Source organism: Parasteatoda tepidariorum, chromosome 1, assembly GCF_982258835.1.
Source record: "Parasteatoda tepidariorum strain Cologne lab strain chromosome 1, Ptep-v5.0, whole genome shotgun sequence".
Classification (NCBI taxonomy): Eukaryota; Metazoa; Arthropoda; class Arachnida; order Araneae; family Theridiidae; genus Parasteatoda; species Parasteatoda tepidariorum.
In genome coordinates, this window is record NC_141755.1 from 104,125,411 (window position 1) to 104,147,855 (window position 22,445).

General features: G+C 29.2%; 1 long non-coding RNA gene across 1 annotated transcript; it reads right to left on the reverse strand.

The window, feature by feature from the left end:
• Positions 1–3,072: 3,072 nt before the first annotated feature.
• LOC147816664 (uncharacterized) lies at positions 3,073–19,374 on the reverse strand. Its single transcript, XR_015428676.1, has 4 exons — positions 19,239–19,374; positions 16,568–16,868; positions 12,758–12,994; positions 3,073–10,286 (listed from the first exon to the last, which is right to left on the reverse strand). It is a non-coding gene; the product is annotated as an uncharacterized LOC147816664 (long non-coding RNA).
• Between the last annotated feature and the right edge of the window lie 3,071 nt (positions 19,375–22,445).

Genomic DNA, 22,445 nt, shown 5'->3' on the forward strand with positions numbered 1-22,445 from the left:
TACATATTTCAAATATTTATGCATTTTTAAAGAGCTTTTAATATTGAATGAACGCACAAATTGCTAATTTTTATACCTTAATTTAATTTTTTAAAGGAGAGGTTAAAAATAATAACAAACTAACGTAGTTTAAAGAAAAATTATATGTCATTAAAATATAGATTTGATAAAATCTGCAGTTTTTGAAGATATTAAAATTTTTCTGAAACACCTCAACTACTCAAAACTGATAAAAGTTCTCTCTTAACCGACCTTTAGTTATGTTTGAAAATCTGTTTACAAATTTGAATTTATGTTGAACTATGTTAGAAATTAAATCAAATGTTTGCTGAAAATTTAACTCAGAACTTCACAAGAAATAATTTATAAAAAGGATTTTATAAGATTAAACAAAAAGAAATTTTTAAACAAATTTGACCTTGTATTTAAAAATCAAAGATAATTTAATTGGACTTACGTACAAGTGACAAGTTTTAACCGAGAAAAATTAAAATTCATAAGAGAATTTAGAAGCTTGCATTCCATGGGAAAAATCAAAAAGTTATTGACTTAAGAGATTACAAGTGCCAAAACTTTTGATTGGACTTTTCGTTATGCAAACTCTTTTTCTGGTTTGACAAAATATGCTTCGATTAATTTCGATGGAATCTAAAATGTTCATTTTATGAAAAATCTAAACTTTTTGAACAGTTTGAAACTAGAATTAAGCATATTTAGTTGTTCTCTTATACCATTGAAGCAATGGGGCTGCGCTTGTTTTCCAGCGCCGTCATCCATTGTCAAGAATATTACTACTGCCACACATATTAGTCTACCAGTTTAGAGGGCGGACCCATTCACACATCCACAAATCGTAATTTTTTCCTGAACTAGAGAACGATCAATTTCCAATCAGTACCCCCAGAAGTAAGATTTGTTATGGAAATATGGGACTAGTTCGGGAGACATTGGTGACCAGACAGATTTAACGTGCACCAGTCACCATTTAATAATTTCTTCGGTAGGCGGCGATCCAACTCACGATCTTTGGACACGGGCCGAACGCCCTACCGACCAAGTTACCCCTGTCCCCATATGCTTCGTTGTAAATCAGTTAATCTAAGGTCGTATGTCAAAAACTAGTGTTCAAATATATTCCTTATCGAGGTTATTTAAGGTGCCCTCGTAATCTTTAGTCCACCAACATCCTGAGCCACACAGCAAGAGTGACACTTAACTTCAAATTTTGCCCAAACTATATATTAGAAAAAACTTTCTAGTAGAACCGTAAGAATTTCATTTTGTGCGAGAGTATTAAATACTGGAATTTTTCTAATCCCGATCCTTAATCTGCAAATTAAAACCACACTAAAAACAAAAATTTTTAAATCAAAAATTTAATTTATTTTCAATATAAAATACACAGTACAGAGATGATTTTTACACTTTATCTTTTAATATAGTCTAGCATTACAAAAAACTAAAAATCTATAACCAAAATACTTTTATGATATATAGTACAAATATCAGAGTAAAATTTCTTTCAATTACTGTAAAAAGTTTCAAACACTAGTTCAATACAATTATACAATGTAAACATTTACCACTAATTTGTTTCGTTAAACATTTCCTAATAATTTGTCCCGGAAAAAATTTAGTAATAAAAATAACAACGTTTTCATTTCGTTTATGATAAATTTTCCACATTACTAAAAGCGGGTGATTAATAAATAGTATAAATCCTGATATTACAACTAAATCTGATAATTTTTAAATTAAAATTTTAGATCTTTGTAAAAGGACTGTTTTGTTGACTAGAGTTTTACAGCATGTTATAAAAAAAAAAAAATCAAACTTCAGAAATTTTACTAGCAGAGGGGAAGGAATTTCCAAGCAGTTCAAGTTATTATTAAATTTTAAGCCATTAGAATTTAATTTTGATTAGTATAAACTAAACTTTGAAAAAGAGATTTCTTCGATTCATCCAAAGTGAAAATCCTCCTTTCCAAAATGATAGATTCAGCTTCATTAAATTTTAAATCCAAATAAAACGTAGTCTTCTTGCTAATGTAATTGACAGAGTTTACAATGATTCCTTTTAATGTGAATTTGTTCTGTTATTAATTCTATTAAAATAGAAATGTTCGCAATCTAGATATATAAAGAAAACCAACTCTGCGATTATGACAACACTTTAAAATTAAGTAAACTCCCAGAAATTCAGAAAAATTTTAAGTTTTGGTTGCTGATTATTCAAACTTTGGCATCTTTAATATTTCTTTAAAAATATGCAAAACTGATTTGGATTTATTGTAAATATACTAAAGCAATATAGTTCTATATTCAAATTTATACTTTATAGTTTGGTATAAGTTACAACAGGATTTTTACACCAATAATGTTCTTATATACGCATTAGATTAATTTTAGTGTCAAATGCTCACAAATTAATGAGTTTCAAAAATGAAAATGCATAAATTTCTTATCTAACACATCAGAGTAGCATCAATATACATCAATGACATTTGCATTATGAAAAATTATAATTTATGAATTCCGTTAGGTACATATTTTATAATATAAGTTTCATTTTATGCCATACACATAGATTACACATTCGATATCTAAGACAAGACTGATTACATAAAGCCTAAAAAGCAGTGGAATATGCAGTTTAAGTCGATGTTAATTTAGCTGATACAAAATATTTAGGAAAAACTAAAAGTTTAAAATTTGAATAATTGTCTTAAAGTAGAATTTAATTAAAAATAGTATTAAAAGTAAATGAAATAAAATGTGCACTTAACAAGTTAATGCACGGCACAGCCTTCTCTTGTTTGTAAAAAAAAAAAAAAAATTCAGGTTTCTCAAACACAATTATGTTGATCCAAAAATATTAAAATTGACCTAAAAATAAAAATTATTTATCTAATAATAAATCGCTAGTTTAAAGAAATTTTCTAAGTGCTTAGAATTTTGAATAAACAAAACTGTTAAATGCAATTTAATGAAACTCACTCAGGTCGGTAATTGAATTTGTTTTCACAAGATTTTAATAAAAGTACGATTTAATTGTTAAAGTTTTCGTTTTCACACAGACACTTTGCTAAAATTTCAAAATCTACAGAAAAGTTTCACTACCATTTTTAGGCCGATTATAAGGTAATACAGAGAAAGTACGATAACTTTAATAGTTACGCACTTTTAGCATACAAATCTTAGTTTACAGTTATCTCGAGTCGTTTAAAACCAATTTTCATACAACTTAAAAATTAAAATTTAGTTAATTTTGAATACTAAACATTTTTTTTATCCAGCTCTCACTTCCTTAATTTCTAAGTTACAATATATCACTTTGACGTCTTAAATTTCTTTACAAAAAAGAGAGTTCTAAATTAAAGTATAACAGCTTAGAGTTTTTACGTACGGCAACGTACACTAGGGAATCAAACTTTCGAAACTGCTGAACGAGTGTGGACGTCGAAGAGGGCCGTCTACCGCTACCATTCCTAACTCCACACTTGTGTAGGACGGAAAATTTCGAACAAGTTTTTTTTGTTAGCTCTATATAAATCTCCAAATCAAACAGAAAGATTTCAAAGAATTAATAGTAATTAAGTTAAGTGTTTAGAAGTATACGAATCTCAATAAAGTTTAAAACTATTTGATTTTAGTAGCGCTGAAATCCATCATTGATCTGATGCTAAACTGATCTCATGCTGGGGTCGAGATAAGAAGCTGGTATAGAGAAAGAACAGTAATTTCCTAAATATAGCCCTTCCTGTAAGCTGCTTTAATTCGATCAAATTGGCAATGCTTGAAGGCACATTTTTAATATCAATTCAACAGTCATGAAATTTTATACAAGAGCTTATTTAACTTCCCATTACATAATATGTTGGCTCGTAATAAATTTGTTCAGTCTTTGAAATTTCGAACTTCAATAAAAGCATTTTCGTAACTTTTTAATATTGAAAACTTAGCAATTAGTTTTATTTTTTAAAAAGATGAAGATACTTTTAAAAGACAAGATACAATTATATTAATTCCTCGATTGCTAATTATGATTTAAGTTTTAGACTGGATTCTTTCTGCATAGTTGAATAGTTAAAATCTGTGCATATTACACGAAAATACGGTTTCGGCCGTGAGGAGCAGACGATTAAGAAAATACTGCACTGACATTTTGTTCTTTACGTGCTTGTTATATAATTTCTTTACATTTTGTTTTTCTTTCCTATTAATAATTTTAAAGATTTTAGTGAAAATTGCGAATTAGAGTTAAAATTAACTATTGGAACTTTAAGATGGAACTACATTTTTATCTTAAAACTTTAGGATGTTTTAACAGTTTTAAATACTATAAATATTACATCAGGGAAGGTATTACGAAGGTACAATCTGAAGAAAAAAAAATCGAACAATTTGGAAAGGTACAAAAGGCAGTACTGCACCTTTTACGGTAATTTGTAAACTTTAAGTATTTGTTTCTTTATAGATAAGCATTTCATTTAATTATATTAAAATTATGATTTCTTAACTTTAAAAGATTCTAAGCTCTGAAGGAATTCATGATTTTGTTTTCGCTAAGAAAAAAACTGTTCTACATACCAATATTTTACTTTTAAACTAAAAACTTAAAGTCTAGGCAAAACTGAAAATTTAGTAAACCAAAATTTTCGGAAAAAATTTGATAATTTTTTTTTGCGAAATTTTCTGTACAACGTTAATTTTAATTTCTTTTTTTTTTACTCAATTCTGCATAAAGTTTGGTGCTTTATAGGAATTTAAGGAAACTAATTCCACCACTGAAGCAACAAGTTAGTGTTAGATGTTAAGTTAGGGTAAGTTAAGTGATTAGTAAATTAGGAATTATTTTGTTACTTCAGCAGCAAAATTAAGTTACATTAAACGTCCTGAAAATTATGAAAATTTGCTAAGCAAAAATATTGGAGTTCTTTATTTTAAATATAAAAACGCTATAGCCTTCAAGTACTTAAAAAAAAATACTAAAAAATAGTTTTAGTTAATTTGTTGAAATTTTTTCCCCTCATAGCACGTTAATGTCTACAACTGGATACATTATCCGGATAATGTATCCAGACTTTTAAAAAAAATTATCAAAGTAACTGCTTGTTTTTACATTAATTTTTTAAATTTTATTTTTGGCGTTATCTACACTAAGTCATGTAAACCTTGGCATGCGAGTTCGTATATTCATTATTTTAACTGCAAGTCAAAGTATGTAGAACAGTAAAAATATGCGAAATTAAATTTAGAAAACCTAGAATTTGAATTTTTTTACCTTTCAAGAAGCACCTTTATAATACCTGCGTTTCGCGAGTAAAACCTCCCCCTATTGTGCTCTGTATGAATACCTTCCTTTGTTTTTCAAAAATTTACCAAGCTTTTATTCTAGCTTTGCACAAGAGAGTTTTAATTTTATGTTACAGTATACGAATGATATATTTCTTCTAATGTATTTGAAAAATTCAATTAAATATATTAAATTAATTAAATTTGGATTTAAAGTAATATCGCACATTATAATTTGTGTGTGTTCACTGTCCATGTTTAAGTTTATTTCAGTCTAGCTTTTGATTCAAAATTATGAATCTGTGAAAAGTGCAGAGGAGGATATTTTGAAATTTTATTTCTCACAATTTTGGTGTATAGAATTGTGTGGATCCGTTTAAGTTTCGTTAAAGGGATTTTTATTTACAAAACTTAATACATCAATAAAGAAGAAATGAGACATGTCTGCGAACTTGTTTAGAAATTTTATTTTTGAATGTTCTAGCATGAATAATAAAAGCTAATTTAAATAGTTTGGTAACTGCTGCAAAACAAAGTTCATAAATTATGCAATTAGAGACGGTAATAAATACAAAAACTCTTAAATTAAACAGTTGAGTCACTTTTTCGAAGTTTGAATGTCGGATTTTAGTTAAAATTAAATTGTGCCAAAATTTACCCTCCAAATAAATATAAATTTAGAAAATTTAAGCTTAGATCATTCTAAAGCACTTTAGCATTGTAGTACCGAAACTATAGTACGACCTTTTCTACCTACTTTTATTTACGATTTATTCACTTTAGTTCACATTGTCTAAAGCAAATTCTATTCTTTTTGGTAATTATCATAAAACTTAATTAAAATTTAGTTTATTTTGAATACTGAACATTGTTTTTTATCCAGCTTTTACTTCAATTTCAAAGTTACAATATCTCACTTTGAAGACATAAATTTCTAAACATAAAGAACGTTCTAAATTAAAGTACGTCAGAGCGGAGAGTTTTTACGTACAGCAACGTACAAGTGGGGAAGAGGGAGCAGACCTGCCGCCTACCGCTTCCAATTGGAACTCCACACTTGCTCAGATATTTCAAAATTTTCCGTCTTACACAAGCTTTTATGTTAGCGCTATATCAATCTCCAAATCAAACAGAAAAATTTCGAAAAATTAATAGTAATTAAATTAATAGTGTTTAGAAGTCTACGAATCTCAATTAAGTTTGAACCTCGGATTTAGTAGCGTAGAGAATTTTCGGTTACTCTTTTTAAAAATGTCAAATTGCGATTGTAGATTTGAGTAATGCACCGATGATTAATTTGTTCAGTATTCCTGCTATCAAACTAACAGTTAATATTTGGAGCGCGAATGATACTACTTTCGCTCTAAAGCCCCTTCAAGAAGGTCTGCACAACTGTGTATAATCCTGGTGTTTCGATTTAAATTAAGAACCGTAATCGTCCTGTAATTTGGCTGTTTATTTTATAGAATTTAAGCTTATCTGTCAAAACTAACTACGTTTGCGTAAAAAGTACTTAAACGTTTAACTTAAATTTCACTGTAATTAAAATTTCGGTCAAAATTTTTATATATATATAACTCATACCTTTATTAAAAAACATTGCCTACCTATTCTAGTAGTACACAATTTCAACTTAACATCTCAGGCACACAGATTTCCAGAACAGGTAAAATTTCTATAAACTTCTTAAAACATTACTACAGAATAAAACGACATAAAATTCTATCATTCGTCAACTCATCTCATGCTGGCATTGAGCTACGAAACTGAAATAGAAAAAGAGCAGTAATTTCCTAAATATAGCCTAGCGGTCTTAATTCGATCAAATTTTCAATGTTTAAAGAGAGCAGGCACATTTTAAAAATCAACTATAGAAATTTAACTAAGTTAACTGTTAACTGTTAATTAATTAAATTAACTGTTATGAAATTTTATATAACCAGAGCTTATTCTACTTCCCATTACATATAATACTAGCTCATAATAACTTTGATCGGTCTCTTAGAAATTTTGAAAACTTTGGGAAAACTTTAATAAAAGCATTTTCATAACTTCTCATATTAAAACGCAGCAATCTGTTAAGGCAAATCATTATTTTTTTAAAAATTTATAGAGATTTAAGACACAAGACAGTATAATTCCTAATAATGCTTTAAATTTTAGACTGGATTCTTTCTGCAGAGTTGAAAATAGTAAAAATCCATATTAGAGGAAAATATGGTATCGGACGAGGGGTGCAGGCGATTAAGAAAATGTGTACAGTCCTTGTAGACAGCTATATTTGCATTTTGTTTTATATGTGCTTCTTATAATTGTTTAATATTTTGTTTTTAACTTTTCTTTTTAAGAATTTTAAAGCTTTTATTAGTGAAAATTCCGTACTACAGTTAAAATTAACAAATAAAACTTTAAGATAGAACTGCATTTTTATCTTGAAACTGTTTTCAACGCTTAAAAATACTCAAAATATTACATCAGGCAAGATATTACGAAGATGCAATTTGAAAAAATCACAAACAATTAGGAAAGGTACAAAATGTACTACACCTTCACGATAATAAATTTGTAAACTTTCAAGTATTAGTTTCTATAAAGAGAATCATTTCATTTAATTATATTTAAAAATTTACGATTTCTTAATAAGCCTTAAAGGATTTTAAACTGCTGTTTAGTATTTTATGAAGGAATTCACTATTTTGTGCTCGTAAAAAATAAAAACTGTTCTACATGCTAATATTTTAATTTTTAGAAAGAATAACTAAAAATTTAGGCAAAACGGGAATATTATTAAACCAAAAGTTCCGGGAAAAATTACATTTAATAGATTTTTTTGCGAAATTTTCTTTATACCGTCAATTTTAAGTCTTTTTACTCAATTCTGCATAATATTTGCTGTTTTAGGGGAATTTAAAGAAACTTATTCCACTACTGAAGCAGCAAGTTAGTGTTAGATGTAAAATGTTAAGGTAAGTTAAGTGATTAGTAAATTACGGATTATTTTTCTACTTCAGCAGCAAAAATAAGTGACATTAAACTTCCCTGAAAATTTGCCAAACAAAAATATTTGAATTTTATTTTTTTTTAAATATATAAACGTTACAGCCTTTGAGTACTTTAACAAAAAAATACTCATTCATAAAAAAAATCAGTTTAGTAAGTTGAAAATTTTTCCTCCTTCTAACTCGTAAATGGCTACAACTTCTTTAAATTATCCAGATAATATATCCAGACTTTAACTATTGATGTAAAAGCAGTTACTTCGATTACAATTTTTATTTAAATTTTATAATCGGTCTTAACTACACTAAGTCTATATAAACCTTTGCATGAGAGTTTGTATATTAATTATTTTAACTGCAAGTTAAAGCATGTAGAACAGTAAAAATATGCTCAATTATACAATTAATTTAGGAAACCTAAAATTCAAGTCTTGTTTTCCTTTAAATGAGCACCTTTATAATATCTCCCTCTGCTTAGAGAGTAAAACATTCCTCTATTAAGTTAAGACAGAATTTCTTCCTTTGTTTTTCAAAAATTTACTTGGCTATAAATCTAGTTTTGTACACGAGAGGTAAATTTATATTACAGTATACAAATACATTTTTTCAATGTGTTTAAAAATTTAAATTTATTAAATTTGTATTTAGAATAGTATAGCACATTATGATTTGTGTGTGTTCACTGTCAAGTTTATGATTCCAAGTTATGAATCCGTGAAAAGTGCAGGGGTGGAGGATATTTAGAAATTTTATTTCTCACAATTTTGATGCATAGAGTTTGTGTGGATCCGTCTAAATTCAGTTAAAGGAATTTATTACAAAACCATTAATGCATCAATAAAGAAGAAACTAGAGTCTGCGAGTTTGTTTAGAGATTTTATTCTTGAATGTTCTAGCATGAATACTAAAAGTTAATTTAAATAGTTTGCGAACTACTGTAAAACAACGTTCATAAACTAAGCAATTATATAGCAATAACTCCTTAATTTAAAAAATTTGTATTTAAGTCACTTTTTCGAAGTTTGAACGTCAGGTTTTTGTTAAAATTAAATTGTGCCAAAATTTACGCTCCAAATAAATACAAATTTAGAAAATTTAAGCTTAGATCATTCTAAAGCACTCTAGCATTGTAGTACCGAAACTATAATACGACTATTTCTATACACCTTTATTTACGATTTATTCACTTTAGAATTTGCTTTATACAATGTGAACTATTCTTCTTGGTATAGGAGTTCCTGATTGAAAAACCCCGTTCTATTTCACGCTATTATGAACCAAATTACCCCTCGTAAAAGAATAAACTAAAAACTAAAGTTCGAATTTAAACTTTTTTTATAACGAATTTTTAAGCAGTCTAAAAAAATATGGTTCACAAGTTCTTGGTACAAAGTAAATGTCTAGTACAAATGTTTTAAATTACTGGTATCATGGCAGCGAGTTTTTTAAAAAATGGAGTGATACAATAAAGTTAAACGACGAGAACAGTTTAGAGTTTGGGAAAACTGCGTGCCTGCGGAAGATAGAAATATGGCAGATAATTATTTTGCATTTAACAGAAATGTACCTAAAACATTTTGCTAGAAATTTCGAAAGTTTGCGCAGAAGGCTTAAAAAGTAAATCTTTGTAAAAAAATTAAGACTAAAACTTTCTCGAATACCTTAAATTCCAGCAAAAGTTTTTTTAAAATACTAAAGCCAAAATCTAATTTTTGAACCTAGTATTTTTATCAATCATAAACTTTTACATAGTTAATTTACTTTTCAAAAACAAGAGAAATTATTATAGATAAAATCTGTTCAGAAATTAACATCTTATATATAACAATGAAATTTGCAATGAAAAGCACCGAAGATACGAGACCAGTCAATAGAACATAAATAAATGTTGAAGACCTGAACGCTGCAATTATGACAGCCATGTAGCAGATAAATCGCCATGTAGTTTATCGTGGAAGGAATACATGAAACCAGTAGTTCCTATCTGCCATTCTGAAAACAAAAATATTTGTTACTTCCTAAGCAAGGAAAAAATGCGAAATCCTTAAAATTAGTGATCTAAACACAAAAAATTGTGGCTACGACTTTATATTTAGGTGTAGTGAAGCGCCATGCATACTTCTATTGATCTAGATGTTTCCGTACATCAATAATACTCTTTTACACCACTTTCAGTAAAGTTTGACATTTGTAGCTGTTTTACTAAAATTTGTAGTAATTTCCATAAGAGGACGCCATGTCGCGGAATAAAATTTTACTCATTACGATAAGATATATAAAATAAGCTTTAAAATTGTTCATGAACTACTAAATGTGAGAGTCTTAAGCATATTCAATAGAAAATATTTAATTCAAAAAGAGTTTCATTTGTTTACCTTAACTAGATTCTTATCCTCAAGGTGAAGCATTCGTGTGAACATTTTGTAAATATTTAATATTTCAATATAATATTCTTTTATATAATAAATTTTATACATTTGTCAATGGTTAATATTTTGAGAATATCGCAGAACCAAATATGAACACATAAAATTTTATAAAAATAACTTTAAAAGAACGTCTAACTGTGGAATCACCCTTTCGAAACTAGTGTAGTTTTAATTTCCAAAAACCTTTCGGGCACGTTAAAAATTATTTACTGACCAATTAGTAAACAAAACTTAAAATTAAATAAGTGAATTATTCAACGTTTGTGATTCAATAATCACCCAAACTGTGTTTAAATAATTTTTACTAACCATTTAATATACAAACATAGAAATCATTATTTTCGTATAAACTAATACACAGGTCAATCAATAGCAAATCTTAAAAGCCAAACTGAAAAAAAACTTTAAACCTATTCTTAAAAAATTTAAAATTCTAATAATTTAGACATATTGAAAAAGAAATAAACTTTACTGCCAGTTCATAGAAAGTTGAACGATTCATCAAATTAAAGACTTCTCAACTGAGCAAAAATATTTTAAAGTTTGGGTTGAGACTAAAAGTTACCAGTATTTGCAAATTAAAAGAGAATGCAAATTGTTTGGAGTTTAAATTTATAAATGTTTACAAGCTAGATAGAGGATTTTTAAAAATTTTCAAAAGGATTCCCTCAAATAATTTTAAATTTAGATCGAATAACTAAGTTCTAGACGCGACTATCAGCACCTTATTTTTATGCCTCCTAAATTATCAAGATGAAACTTTATAAATTTAATTTATACGAGTTTCTTCACTCTATTTCGAGTAATAGAATCTATGTAATATCCACAAACAATTATATTTAACGATCTCAAATATTTATGGGCCAATAATTTATAATTTTTATAAAAGTATTTTCAGATAATACTTATCAGTTTTAAAAAGTTAAAGCGTTAAAAAAATTTGTCATTTTAATTTTAAACATACTTAGAATTTAAAGGCAGCCGACTTGCATAATTTTTTTATTTTTAGGAGTTTAAAAAAAAAGATAACCTTTATTTGAAAATAAGTATGACAGATCAGTTTTGAAAAATTTTAGGTTTTCGAAATAAGTTTTAGGACTTTCTGGAACCTCTAAAAATTACGAATTACGCCCTAAAAATATTTTATATAATTTATTATGATATATAATATATAATATAATATTTTATATAATTTATATAATATAAAATATAATATTTATAATATTTTATATAACATAAAATGAACATAGAATGTAGATCAGTGGTTACCAACTGGCGGCCTGCCATTTTTTTGTGGCCCGTGAACTGAAATATTAATTGTCATTTTTTTGCGAGCAATTTTTGTAAAAAATTTATATGGGTTTCAAGTACTTTTCTTTGTTAAAAAAACCTAGTTTCTTCATTTCTGCGAAATTTAACATGCCAACGGTGCAAAAAAAAATTTAAGTCAAAAATCTACTTATTTTAATTTGTAATTAAATACTTTAGTTTTGTACAACATGATAAAAATCTGACAGTAATATTTAGTGTTGCTTTAAACAAAGAATGAGTCCTATATAAAATTTTGATAAAGTTGCGGCCATCCATTTGACTGACGTTTTTAATTACGGCCTTCGGCCTCAAGTAAGTTAGAAACCCCTGATGTAAACGGAATTTTTTTCACTCTTGAAAACACAACGTCAACCTAGATTTAAGGTTTTAATATAGAAGGTTGTTTTCCAAGGTTTTGGATTAGGGTAATGAGCATAGAATAGAGTAGATTGTCACAGATCTAGTTTTGAGGTTAGAAGGTTTACACGTAAACCGCATAGCAAACCTTTTCAGGTTTACATTACAAGGTTTTTTCTGAGTGAAAATAAACATTGATATTTGGGATTAATTTTTAATTACCCTGTATTTAACGTTTGCACTCTTTGAAAATTTTTAAGTGTTATAGTGACAGCCCTAATTCCTCAAACTGGAGAAAGAAGTTTATCATAAGAACGTAAAAGGTATCCAGGGTTAAAATATAAGTTATGTAGGAAAAAAACTCACCCTTTTCTTCATATGCACTTTAGATGCATTTCCAGCCAAATATTTTCATTGTCTAGTCTCCAGATAAACCTTAACATCTAGCCGAATATTTCCAGTCATTATTGTAGTCGCATCTCCAAATAGAGTAGGTCTTTCCATGCATTTAGGCAAATATTTCCACCATCATTATTGTAGTCGCATCTCTAGATATATTGTCCATAAAACCACATCCATTTTCCATGTAACCTGGATGAAAATCTGTAAGAGATTGTGATATTACTTTAAAAAACTAAAATTAAAAATACTTAAAAACGTCTTAAAGAGAGATCAACATTTTTAACTGGTCAAAAGATTGAGTCTTCTAAATCTATGTAATTAGTATAAAAATACAAAAATCAGAACTTTTCGAACATTTGAAAAACTAAATAAAAATTTGCACTAATATTAAAGTTTATTTTATATATATATTTTTTTAAGAAGTCCTAGCATTACCACCACAATTATTGCCAAAAAATTTTCAAATTGTTTCTTATTGTTGGCTTGCGTCGCACTAGAGCTGCACAATTTGCTATTGGCGACGGTCTGGGGAACATACCCGATTAGGATCCAAAGACATGCAATCTCCAATTTTTGGATGGCTCTGCTTCGGTAGCCAGACGACCAGCGCGAAGTCTTGCACTTCTCGGTAGAACAGTTTGACGAGGACTTTTTTGTTCTATTGGAAACAGTGTCTTGACGATCAGTTCACTGCGGGACTTGATAATTTGTAAAATATGTTATGATACATTAATACGAAGCACGAAGTTATTATTAATCTTTTTGGAAGTGAACGCTGCAATTACCTGAATTTAAAAACGAAACATGACGTAAAATAGGCAAATAACCAGACTTCAAAATAATGGCAGAAATGAGATTTAGAAAGTCGTAAGGGAGACAATATTTCTAGAAATTCGATTAATGAAGCTTAAATTGCCTATAGTTTTTAATTATAAAAAAGTAGCAAGCTTTGGATAGAGTAGGATAATTTTTTTTATTGTGTATTTCCTTGTATTTTGCTCACAAATACAAAATGCGCTAGACTTGCATGGCATAAAATTGTCTTTCATTGTAATTAAAATTCCCGACCTACGAAGAGCTGGCAAACTTAATTATTGTACGAAAAGTAATACAATTTAATAATTAAACTTGAAAATAAAGAAATAATTAAACATGAAAAAAAAGCTTTAAGTTAAAAATTTGAAATGAGTCTGAAATGCTTGGCAGAAAAAATGTTATAACACTAAATGAGAAGTAGTAAACAATGACATTACCTACATTGTCAAACAAAATGAAACTACCAAGAGTGGTGGATAAATTGTAAAACATATAGATTCCTAGCAAAAAAATGGCTATTGCATTTAGAAGGTCCGTATGTGCTGTATACGAAACTAATGGTTGCTGGTTATTAATACTACAAAAACTTAGATTTAGGAATACTATTTTCTAACAATACTGCGATCACAGCAACAAGAGAAAATTTTTTTTAAAGTTAAATGAATTTTCCTTTCATAAAAAAAAGCATTGAAGTAAATAAAATAAGACTAAAAATTTACATAAAATATTGATTCGGAGTAATAGATTAAAATATTAGGACACAGTTTTTTTTAAGAAAAAAATATTTTGCAAATAAATTATTTAACCTTTCGTTTAAAAAAAATCAACAGTTGGAAAATAAGAAATTAGCATCGATTTTCTCTTTAGAATTTTTGCAGAAACATTTTCGTATGGAATGATAAAATTTGAAAAAAAAATTCTAAAACCAACATAAAATTCAGTAAATTGATAACGTATCTTAAACGCTTTCAAGGATTCTAAAAATTAAGTATTATAGCTACTTCATATTATTGAATCCTGAAATACGATGCACATTTCAACGCTAGCAAATAATATTAGGATTAAATATTTCAAGCACAACAAACCGTTTAGGTGAGTTTACCTTGGGAAACAATAAAGTGCTACGTGTTACTATTTATTGACTACTTATTTTACACTTGTTGAACTATTAGAAAACTAAACGGGAATACATTAAACCACTTTATAAGTATAAGCAAGCAAAATTTGGTAATACAAACTCCGTCTGGTTAATTTAAAAATTACAAGGCGCAATTATTGATACATTAAAATAAATAAGTAAACTTACTTGATAGAATCAAACTTCACAATTTCAGGGCCCACAAACTTCAACTTATAGACAAATTAATTAGTTATGTTTGTAACACCGAAAAATCGACACGTGGGAGATGAAAAAGTAAATAATGCACTCTTATATAGGTTAAAAAAAAAACTGCGTGAAATTACTTCCGGCTGCTGGGTTTTGCTTAATTAGTGAAATTTCACATGGACAGAGTCTCTTTATACAGTTTTCAATGATCAATATATTTTGAAAATATCGCAGAAACAAATATGAAAGCATAAAACTTTATAAATTTAAAAAAGTAAGTATAGCTGCTGAATCACCCTTTCAAAACTAGCGTAGTTTTAATTTCCAAAAACCTTTCTGACACGTTAAGAAACTATTTACTAACCAATTAATTAACAAATTATAGAAATTGAATAAGTGAATTACTCACTTAACGTTAATCATCCTAACGGAATTTAAATCATTTTTTACTAACCATTTAATATACAAACATTAGAATTCATTATTTTGGTATAAACTAATACGTAAATTTATCAATAGCAAATTTTACAAGTCAAACCGGAAAAAAGGTAACTTTAAACCTATTTAAAAAAATTTAAAATTCTAATAATTTAAACATAATGTAAAAGAAACAAACTTTGCTGCCAGTTCTTAGAAAGTTCAACAATTTGTCAAATTAAAGACTTCTCAACTGAGCAAAAATATTTTAAAGTTTGGGTTGAGACTAAAATTTACCAGTGTTTGAAACTAAAGAAAAATGCCGATTAATTTACGCATTTGAAGCAAATTACATTAGTTCCTAAAGCAAAAAATTAAAGTTCATGATAAAAACAATACTCAAAATAAGATTCCACTGAATCAGAAAAAAAAAAAATTGTACAAGGAAATCAGTTTTAAAAACATATTGCAATTATTAAATTAAATAAGTTTGAAGATCACCACTTGCTTATTTTTATAATTCATTTTTTGTCAAACAAGTCAGCGTTGAGTGATAAAAAAATTTAGATAAATTATAGGATAATTCAAAATGAATATAGCGATTACAAACAGCTATAACTATTTAATCAAAAATAATTTATCGATATGGTTAACAGAATGTGAAGTGACGCAGAATCCTGCGTATGCGCGAGTTCATAAGTGAAAATAGAGAGTCCCGTGCAGAAAATATTCTGCGTGTTAGAATTTGCCATTTAGTTATCACAGTGTAGAGAAGATTTCGCCAGCGTTACAATCAAGAACCTCCAAATGAAAACAACCGCAGATGGCATAAGATGTTCGAAGAAATGGGAAGTTTGTGCAAAGGGAAAAATAGCGGAAGGGCACCTACCTCAGAATGTTTGACAAGAAAGGACTACCGCCTAGATGGGGTCTAGGTGACCAAGGGAAGTTGCATAGAAAAATCTGGTGCATTTATGCAAAATGTTGAAATTCCTTCTAGATTCTGTGTAAATTTTATCTATACTTTTTCATTAAATAGTTATAGCCGTTTGTAATAGCTTATATTAATTTCGAACTACCCTGTATTTAACGTTTGGAACCTGATTATTAAGTGTTATAGTAACAACCTTAATTCCTCAAACTGAGGAAATTTTATCATAAAAACGTAAAGGTATCCAGGGTTAAAATATAAGTTATGTAGGAAAAAAACTCACCCTTTTCTTCATATACACTTTAGATTCATATCCAGCCAAATATTTTCATTGTCTCGTCTCCAGATAAACCTACACATCTAGCCGAATATTTCCAGTCATTATTGTAGTCGCATCTCCAAATAGAGTAGGTCCTTCCAGCATTTAGGCAAACTATTCCACCATCATCATTGTAGTCGTATCTCCAAATAGAGTAGGTCTTTTCATGCATTTAGGCAAACGATTCCACCATCATCATTGTAGACACATATCTAGATATATTCTCCATAAAACCAAATATTTTCCATGTAATCTGAATGAATATCTGTAAGAGATTGTGAAATTACTTGAAAAAATTAAAAATACTTAAAAACTTCTTAAAAAGAGAAACATTTTGAACTGTTCAAAAGTTTGAGTTTTCTAAATCTACGTAATTAGAATAAAAATACAAAAATCAGAACTTTTCGAACATTTGAAAAAAACTAAATAAAAATTTGCTCTGATATTAAACTTCAATAAAGTTTCTAAAAAATTTTAGTCCTTCCAGCATTACCCCCACAATTATTGCCAAAAAGTTTTCAAATTGTTTCTTGCTGGTTTACGTCGCACTAGAGTTTTATAATTGACTATTGGTACCTGGTCTAGGACACATCCTTGAGGATGACCCAAAGAAATGTCATCACAATTTTGATCCTCCGCACAGGGGATAGCTCCCCTGCTTCGATAGCCAGCCAACCTGCATACGAAGACTAGCACTTTTCGGTAGAACAGTTTAACGAGGGCCGATACCGCACACTGTCTCTTTGCAGGCCGATCAAAGTGGTCACCTACCCGCACACTGACCGCAACAATTAATGCTCGACTTCAGTGTACTATTGGGGAATCATGTCTTGACGATTAGTCCACTTCGGGACTTATTCATGATTTGTACAGCATGTTTTGATACATTTATGAGAAGCCCAACGTTATTAATCTGTTTCAGAAATGAACGCTACAAGTACCTGCATTTAAAATGAAACATTGTGTGAAATAAACTACCCGAGTTCGAAATAGCAGAAATGAAAGTTTTATTTGGAAACTCACAAGGGTGATAATATATTTTTAGAAATTCGGTTAATTAACCTTAAAAATTGTGTTTACTTTTTAATTGTTAAAAAATTTAGCACTCTTTGTATAATGTAGGATATTTTTATGGTGTATTTCTTTATATTCTGGTCACAGAAAACGAATTTACTAGACTTACGATATGCATGGCATAAAATTGACCAAAAGGTAAATTTATTTAAATTTAATTTTCTTAAAGTCTTTATTATAATTAAGATTTCCAACCAACGAAAGTAAATACAAAAGTTTACATAAATAAATGCTTTGTACAGACATACAAAGAAATCAAAATCCTAAAATTTTCAGCAGTAAAACTATTCCTACAGTTTCTCAATATAGTGGAACTGGGTTTTAAGAGGTTTTTAAAGTTGTGTAATAATTTCTATGTTTTTTTCATAGAGACTAAACCCTAGATTCTGTTGTGTTTATAATCAATGCTAAGTTGCAAACCTGTTCATTTATATTAAAATTTAATTTCAAACTATACACTTATAAAATCCATTAAGGTATCAAAATACACAGAGTGGTTAAAATTTGTATACCATACTCACATTCTAATATCCAGGATTGGCTAGAAGCCTGCAAACTTAATTGTACGAAAGTAGTACAGTTTGATAAATAATTAAACTTTAAAAATAACTTGAAGATAAAAAATTGAAATGAGTCTTGAAGACTTTGTAGAAATAGTGTTAAAATCCTAAATGTGAAGTAGACTAGTAAACATGGACATTACCTACTTTCTCATAAACAAAATTAAAGCTAACAAGAGTGGTAGATAAATTGTAAATCTTATAGACTTGTGGAAAAAAATAAAACTATAGAATTCCGTTGCTCCGTATGCGAAACTAGTGGTTGCCGGTCACCAATCTTAAGAAAATTAGATTTAAAAATATTTCTAACTATACTGCTATCATAGCAGCAAGAGAAAATCCTTAAATTTCAATGAATTTCCTTTCATTAAAAAGCATCTAAGAACGTAAATAAAATAAGACTAAAAATACTCAGTTATGTAAAATATTAAAATCCTAATATTATAATCTATTGTTCCGAATAAACAGTTCTTAAAAAATATTTTTAAATAACTAGTTTGACCATACTATAAAAGAAAGCAAAATTTTGAAAATAAGAAATTTGTAAAAATTTATTTTTGAATTTTTGCAAAATAAAATTTTCGTATAAATTACAGAATGCTAAAATTAGAAAAATTTATAAAATTGTAACATAAATTCAGTAAATCGATAACGTATCTCAAACGAATTCAAGGATTCTAAAATTAAATATTATAGCTACTTCATATTATTATATTCTGAAATACGATGCACATATGAACATATAGGATTAAATATTTCAAGCGCAACAAAACGTTTAGGTGGGTTTACATTGGGAAACCTAGAACAAAGAGTACTACGTGTTACTTTTTATTGACTACTTATTTTACACTAGTTGAACTGCTACAAAATCTGAACTAGAATATATTAAACCACTATATAAGTATAATCAAGCAAAATTCGGTAACCCAAATTCCATCTGGTTAATTTGAAAATTACTAGGCGCAATTATTCATACATTAAAATAAAGAAAGTAAACTTACCTGATCGAATCAAACTTCACAATTGCAGGGCACAAAAACTTCAAATCATAGACAGATTATTTACTTTTGTTCGCAACACCGAAAAAATCGACTCGTTCGTTGTAACGGAACTGGACAACTGATGCCTTACAAAATCGACTCGTAGGCGACGAAAAACTAAATATCGCACTCTTATATAAGTTCAAAAAAACTGTGTGTAAAATTACTTCCGGTTGCTGGTTTTTGCTTAATAAGTTAAATTTCATATGGATAGAGTCTCTTTGTCCTAATGGTATTTTCCTTCCACCAAACGTTGTGAAGGATAGAGATGGTAGGTTCGAATCCAACCGTAACCTGGTTGTATTTTTGGACTGAACTTCCTTATTTTGTGATTTCTGATTTTCCACTTTACAAGAATTTATAAGGTATTTCTTTGTATATATAAGCGCATAACCCTTATTATGTATGAACTGGGGCCTCCCTTGCAGAGCGGTATCACTCGCCAAAAGCTGTGCGAAGCGTTGAGACGGGTTGGAATCCCGCTGTTACACTGGATGTATCTTTTTGCTGTCCTTCAATTTGACAAAGGTTTATAAGTCTAAATTGAGCACATATGCCTGCAAATGTATGTAAATCCAATAAACCAAATAAATAATATGCATGTACTATGAACAAATGGTTGAGGTCTTCATGGCCACTGAGTATTGTCAATCCGCTAAACATTCGAAAGCGTAAGGGTCGTGAGTTGGGTACCCACTTTAATCCAGAATGTATCTTTCATTCTTACTATACGATTTTAATTAGTAACTTGTTGTGCCCTGTTCTTTCTTTTGAATTAAGCACATAGGTCTGTATTTATTCATTTTTTTTAATGCATATCCAGGCTTGTATGCTCATCACAAAGTACGACTTATAAGAGCATGTCAACTTGAAGATAGTACAAGTAAGAGAAAGATATCATAAAGATACAGGATTGATATCAAACGGATATCATACAGGTTTATGACGGAATTCGAACCCGCCACGTCCAAGCTAACCGAAATGGCGGGACCACTCAATCAGGGAGGCCCTCTCTCAAACCTGTAAATTTGTGAATTTCGTGTCGATATTTACTCGTTTCAATTGAAAGAGTGGCAGAAAGTTAATAAACTTGTGCTTCAGCAGAAAAAGTTATGCTATGAAAATAAAAAAAGCTACAGTTTATGTGCCTTATACTTGAAGCAAAACGATGATTTTAAACTATATATATAGATCATCTCAGGGCCGGGATTGCCTGGTTGGTAGGGCACTGGGCCCATGTCCGAGAATTCGTGGGTTCGATCCCAGGCTGGCCAAAGACTCCCCGAGTAGTAAATGGTGACTGATGCACGTTAAATCTGTTGAGTCGCAAAGTCCTCCATGTTCCCACAACAAATCAAAACCTCTGGAGGTACTGATCCAGGAGTTTCCCTGTCTTCTGTATTGGTTCAAAATTACAAGGCTACGGAGTTGAACATTAGTAATCGTAAAGCCAATATTGGGTCGGCTGTTCAAACGGATATAATATATATATCATCATGCTGTGAAGAATTATCTGGGCCTTAGAATGAACGAATAGTTTAAATATTTTGAAAATTATTAAACTTACTTAAAAATCGCCAATTTGATAGACAATTGATGAAAACTATCAAAATCACTGCCTTATTCGCAGTTTTTTTTTAAAATTTTTATGACCCCAGATAATGCAGCATTGGAGGAATGTTTAAAATATTAAAAAAGAAATTAAACCATAAACGCATTTCATTTTGGCAAAGCTGCAGCTTTTCTCTGTATTGACGTTTTGCTAAAGCCTTAGGAAGTTTAGAATTTTGATTTAGAACGTTCTAAACTTGTTCTGGCAGTCATTAGTAACTGTTACAAACTCACGGCAGTTATAAAAATAGCATATTATTTGGAGTAGTAGAAGTTAATTTACGTCGCACTAGAGCTGTACAATGGGCTATTGGCGACGGTCTGGGAAACATCCCTGAGGATGATCCGAAGACAAGCCATCACAATTTTGATCCTCTGCTGAGGGGATGGCACTCCTCCTTCGGTAGCCCAACGACCTGCACGCGAAGTCGAGCACTTTACGGTAGAACAGTTTAACGAGGACCAATACCGCACACCCTTGGTCCCTACGCAGACTGATCCAAGTGGTCACCCACCCGCGCACTGACCGCAGCCAGTGATGCTTGATTTCGGTGATCTGCTGGGAACCGTATCTTAACGATCAGTCCACTGCGGGACTAGCATATTATTTGATAAAAAAGCATAATTTCATAGGATGACGAAGCCTTTGAAAAATAACCTTCAAATCCCATTTTGCGAAAAAAGTGCATAAATTTATACTGCAAAGTTACCAACTAAGTTACAAATCGAAACAAATATCAAAGTTTTTAACTGTTGGACTAAAGATGATCTTTATTTTGCCATGATGCAAATTGTAACAACTGTATTTTATTACTCGTTAAAACTTCATTTAGAAAAAAAGAAATAAAAGGAGAAAGATACCATACAAAAACTAATTTTTTTATTTTGTTTACAATATTTACAATGAAAGCAGTTAAAAATCTTGCTTCTGTTTACCTGCAAGTAGAAAAAGAAAGATGTTAAAGAAGTTGGTCTCAATCAGTAAGTTAGTTATTTTTAATAATCGGTTTAAAAATTCATAATATAAATACTTAAATTTTTTGTTTCGATTATATAATAACAAAATCGAAGTTTCAAACTAATATTATCCACTATACAGAATTAAACAGAGCAATAACGTTTTCAATATTTATTATTAAATTTGCTTTTATTATTTTTGTTTAAAAATATGAAAACACAAAAAGTGTTTGTATATTTAAATAGCTACGCTCCTAGCGGGGAATAACTTAAATTATTGCTTCTGCAAATATTTTCTATTCTATCAAAATGTTAATATTTTGTCATAAAATTGCAGAAACAATTTTGAGAGTTATTCAAAAGAAACCCGACAGTTAAAAACTGAATTAAAGAAAAAGGGAAGTAGGGAGAGATGTAGAGTTTGTTGCTTTCTGCTTCAAAGCTAGCTTAAAATGGCTTTAAATTAGTTTCGAGGTTCGTCAATAGATGACGCTGCTAACTATAAAATTTTTGTTAAATGTAAATAACTGCTTGTGGTATTCACGTATATTTTTATTTTTACGATTACACTGGATATTAGTTGCTTAACAATATCCGACT